We start from the raw sequence: 5,854 nt of genomic DNA on the forward strand, positions 1-5,854 counted from the left end.
TATGGTAATCTCATTTGATTTTCTCAACAGTCCTACAAAGTAGAAAGGACTGATATACATCTCCATTTTAGATGAGAAAATAACCCTAGAGGTGGATATGCCTGAAAAGCATTTAGCTAATTAATGACAGAGCCAAGAAGAGAAACCAAGATTAGAAATCCAGCCTCAGGCTCTTTCTACTATCCTCCTTTTTATATTATCACAGTCTATATAATCTAATAAAACCGAAATTATAGCCTGTAATTTTCGCTAAAATTACTCACCTCCCAAGTCTCAGCTCTAAGCAAACAACTCTTTTTTTTAAAATTTATTTAATATTTTTAGTTTTCAGCATTGATTTCCACAAGATTTTGAATTACAAATTTTCTCCCCATATCTACCCTCCCCCCCACTCCAAGACTGCATATATTCTGATGGCCCCATTCCCCAGTCAGCCCTCCCTTCTGTCACCCCACTCCCCTCCATCCCCTTTTCCCTTACTTTCTTGTAGTAAGCAAACAACTCTTAAAGGAGCCTTGTAAGGCAAGAAATAGGAGGCCTGAAAGACCTGACATCAGGAGGGTCAAGCTGCAAGACTCCATTTAACAGCCTTCATTGACACTTCAGTTACTGGAGGCCTAAGGAAGTTTAAGAAAAATAACTCACCTGATTTCAGTTTGTGAATGATATGCTGTAATAAAGTATCCAGAGGTCAGATCAGATGATTCTGTGTAAATGAAAATCAGCATCTTTATGCAAAACCAAGTGGAAGCCCAGTAATACTGGAAAAGAGCAGGGACTGAGAATCAAGAGGCCTGTGATTTAATCTCTCTGGGCTCTGTATCTTTAAAATGAAGAGAAGCATTAAAGGTCCCTTCCTGCTCTATGAAACTAAACCATTGACACAGAGCACAGATAAAATATAGATAGCAATTTGGCAATGCCTGACAGCTAATAAGTGCTTAATAAGTTCCCGTTAATTGATATAGAAGCACAATGGCACTATGGATAGAGGCCTAGATTTGAATTGATGGGACCTAGTTTGGATCCCCACCTCTACCTGCTTCTGTGAGTAATAACAGGTCATAAGTAAGATGAGAGATTTACACTGAATGACCTGAATGGTTCTTTCCACCTCTAACTTATGATTATATCATCTAATAGCAAAAAAGCTGATGCAAAGACTGAAATAACTGAAAGTCTTGGGGCAGTTCGAAACTCACATGTAGGTCTCCATCAAGAGAGATATCCCATGTTCAGGGGACACCATGGGTCCAAAAACAACTTTAAAGTCATAGCTTAAAATGCCCTACCATTGTGGCACTATTACTTTTAGAAGCCAGTTCACTGTCTCATAAGTATAACCACTGTCAGTGGAAAAAGTGGATACACTTATGGAACATTTGCAGAAGAATACATACTTAAGGGAGCATGTGTAACTGTAGATATAAGGGCAACTTCTACCTCTGAAGCTATAGGGCTGATGCTGTTGTATTAAAGACAAGAAATTATCCCAGAGCTTATGTCTCTTCTTATGTACTAATAATAGAACAGCACCAGACCTGCTCCTTACTGATCTCCCTAGCATACTGTCTCACCCAGATACTGCTCCAGTGAACATGTGGTCACTGTACGTATACTCCTCCAAGGAGAGGAAAGCATAGCAGGACTAACTACTTTCCTGACCTTTCATATATATATTTATATTCATCCAAAGACTAAAGAAACTTTGAGTTTAGCTTTATCCTTTTAAAAGATTAACAGATCTTTGGCATTCAATGACTTAGGAGTTAAGAGGACTAAGAGAAGTGACTAGATTGCATAATTTTCCCCTTAGCTTTCAGTGTTTTGAAAGGATTTTTTATTTCTATGATTAGTTTAATTCAACAGACATTTATTGTTTACCGTGTGTAAGACTGTTCAGGGCCCTAGAGATAAAAAGACAAATAAATAGGAAACAATCTCTACCCTCTAAAGGTTCACCTTCTGGAGGAGAGAGTGAGGTATGGCTCAATATATACATAGACAAATAAAAACAAAGTATTTGTATTGCATTTGTTTTAAGGTTCATATTGTACATTATTTCAAGAAAGATTTATATTTTGTCCTAGAGGCAATAGGAAACCATTGAAGAATAGTGGGATGACCTGACTAGATCTGTCTTTTAGGAATGTCAACGTGGCAGCTTTATGGAAGACAAATTGGAAATGGGGAAATTAAGAATTAAGAAGAGCAACGGGGAGACGATTTAATAGTCCAGGTAAGAGGTAATAAAAGCCTGAACCAAGGTAGAATCTGTGTGAGTAGAGAGAGGAGGATGACTATAAGAGGCTGTAATGGAAATGTTGGTGGTAAGAGCTGTAACTAGCCTTGTGGCAGGACACCAATAACTTACTGGTTCCTATGTTCTTGTTACTCTCAACAACCACCAAACCAGGAATATACATAGCTCTACCCTGGGAAAAATAGTTTATCCAATATTAGATTGCACCAAGGCAGAGCTGATCTGGTTCAGTTTGAATACTTCAGACATGTTTCACTCCTCTATAACTATTCTGGCCTCAAGACTCCCAATACCTGCCTTGATAATCAGGCAGGATCAAGGATTAGATGTCTACCCAGACACTCTGCAAGCATCACCTTTCCACCCCTGATTCTTACCTCTTTCCCAAGGACAGATAAGCAAATTGACATTATTTATAATAATCTGTTGCCCTATAGCTCCACTCTGAATCCATGTAATTCCAAGCTATAAATTGCCTGAACTAAACCTCTCTTCCCTGATTACTACTTTCTTCCACTTCATACCCATCTCAGTCAACCCCATCCCTTCACTGTCCCTATCACATTCTTCTCTGCCTTTCTATTATTCTGTCTAGAACCACTATTTCAGAAATTACTTTATGTTCTGTATTAATTTATATGTTTTGTATTAACTTATATTGAATATGGATACACGTCTCCCCTCCCAATAGAATGTAAGCTCTTTGAGGGCAGGAACTATTTTATTTTTGACTTTGTATCCCCGGTTCCTGATGTATAGTAGGCATTTAACAAATACTTTTTAATTTTAATTGAATTAAGTCAAGGGTAACTTCAAAGGGGCAAATAGTTGACTGTAAAAATTGTGCTCTCAACAGAAATGGGGACTTTAAGGGAAGGTAAGGACAAATTTGGCAAGAAATACAATGTTTTAGAAATATTAAATTTGAAGATACATATGGGAAATCCAGTTGGAGATCTCTAGAAGTCAGTCAACAAACATAGTGCCTAGTATGTGTCAGGAACTATGCAAAAGCACTAGGGATATAAAGAAAGGAAAAAACAATCCTTGATCTCAAGAAGCTCACAGTCTAATGGGGAAACAACATGCAAACAACCGTTCAAACAAGATATAGGCAAACCTCAGAGATTTGCAGGTTCAGTTTCAGACCATCACAGTAAAGTGAATTTTGTAATAAAGAGAGTCATAAAATTTTTTGGTTTGTCAGTGCATATAAAAGTTATATTTACGCTATACTGTAGTCTATTAAGTATGCAATTGTATTATGTCTAAAAAAAATGTACAAAATACTTTCTCAGAAAAAAAGTGCTAACCATCATCTGAGTCTTCAGCAAGAAATAATCTTTTTGCTGGTAGAAGTTCTTGCCTCGATGTTGATGGCTGCTGACTGATCAGGATGGGTAGGTGGTGAAGGTTCAGATGGCTGTAACAATTTTTTAAAATAAGACAGCAACAAAGTTGGCTGCATTGATTTCATGAAAGATTTATTGGTATCGTGCAATGATGTTTGATAGCATTTTACACAATAGAACTTTTCTAAATTGGGGTCAATCCTGTCAAACCCACCACTTCCTAATCAACTAAGACTTATGTAATATTCTTCAATATTGTTCTGTCTTCGGGAAGAGGGAGACCCAAGGAGGGAAGGGGAGAGAGAAAGAGAGAGAGAGAGAGAGAGAGAGAGAGAGAGAGAGAGAGAGAGAGAGAGAGAGAGAGAGAGAGAGAGAGAGAGAAGAGAGAGAGAGAGAGAGAGAGAGAGAGAGAGAGAGAGAGAGAGAGAGAGAGAGAGATAAGGGAACAGCTGGTCAATGGAGCTCAGAAAACACAACATTTATCAATTAAGTTCTCAGTCTCATATGGACGTAGTTCATGGTGCCCCAAAACAATTACAACAATAACATCAAAGATCACTGATCAAAGATCACCATAACAAATATAATAATGAAAAGTTTGAAATATTGTGGGAATTAGATTCATTAAGGTCAAATTTTTTACTTCTTGTATATGAAAATGTTATCAGTATTCTTAAAACTGTCATCATTACTAGGGTAGTTTGAAAGAAAGATTGGGGCTGAGTTGTGTATGATGGGGTAATTCTGAAAAACAAAATTGAGTAGGAAGGTAAAAAGGAGCAATTATCTCATAAAAATAGGGTGTGAAAGGAAGAACAGATACAGAGGAAGCACGTGGGGATGGAGGACTTGTAATTTTGGAACTTTATGCTCATCAGATCTAGGTTGAAGAGGAAACAACATGTACATCTGGAGGAGTGTAAAAGTCTTCTGGACTTGTAGAGAGGTGAAAGAATTGGGGGACAGGATGTGGGAGGGGCTTTTAGAAGGGTGTAAGTAGAGTAAGATTTAGGAGAGTGGGGAGAGAAGATAAGGGAGGGACTTTTAGGGGGTGGTAAAATAAGGAATAAGAAGGTAAGGGGAGAAGATAAGGTAACAGGAGAGGCTAAGAAGGAAAATAGTGAGTAAAAATAAGATGGAGGGAAATTCACAAAAAGTAATTATAACTTTAAATGTGAATGGGATGAACTCACACATAAAATGGAAATGGGATAGCAGAATGGATTAAAAATCAAAATCCAACAATATGTTGTTTACAAAAAACACATTTAAGAATGAGATACACATAGAGTTAAAATGGAGGGTTAGAGTAGAATTTATTATGCTTCAATTAATGCAAAATAGACAGGAATAGCAATTGGGATCTCAGACAAAATTATACATAAAATAGATTTAATTAAATGAGATAAACAGGGTAACTACATTTATATAAAAGGTATGATAGACAGTGAAACAATATCAATACTGAACCAAAATGCACCAAATGCTATAGCATCTAAAATTTTAAAAGAAAAGTTAAATGAAATACAAGTGGTGTTAGATAGTAGCAACATAATACTGGGGGACTTTAATCTTCACTTCTCAGAACTAGATAAATCTACCAAAAAATAAATAAGAAACAAGGCAAGGAAGTGAATAGAATTATAGATATACTCAATATGATAGATATCTGGAGAGAACTGAATGGAAATAGAAAGGAATATACCTTTCTCTCAGTGGTTTGTGATATCTTTAGAAAGACTGGGGGCAGCTAGGTGGAGCAATGAGTAGAGTACAGGCCCTGGAGCCAGGAGGACTTGAATTCAAATCCGGCCTCAGACACTTGACACATGTACTAGCTGTGTGACCTTGGGCAAGTCACTTAACCCCAATTGCCCTGCCCCCTCCCAAAAGAAAGGCTGACCATGTATTAGGCCATAAAAAATTTATAGTTAAAAGCACAAAAACAGAAATATTAAAAGTATCCTTTCATATCACAATGCAATAAAATTACATTTAATAAGGGACCACAGAAACACAGATTAAAAACTAATTGGAGATTAAATAACCTAATCTTAAAGAATGAGTGGGTTAAAGAACAAATCATAGAAACAAACAGTAATTTCATTGAAGAAAATGACAATAATGAGACAACATATCGAAACCTATGGGATACAGCAAAAGCAGTGATCAGAAGAAAATTTATATCTCTAAATGCTTATATCAATAAAATAGAGAAATAGCTAGAAAGCAGTATGTC

Source organism: Trichosurus vulpecula, chromosome 3, assembly GCF_011100635.1.
Source record: "Trichosurus vulpecula isolate mTriVul1 chromosome 3, mTriVul1.pri, whole genome shotgun sequence".
Taxonomy (NCBI): Eukaryota; Metazoa; Chordata; class Mammalia; order Diprotodontia; family Phalangeridae; genus Trichosurus; species Trichosurus vulpecula.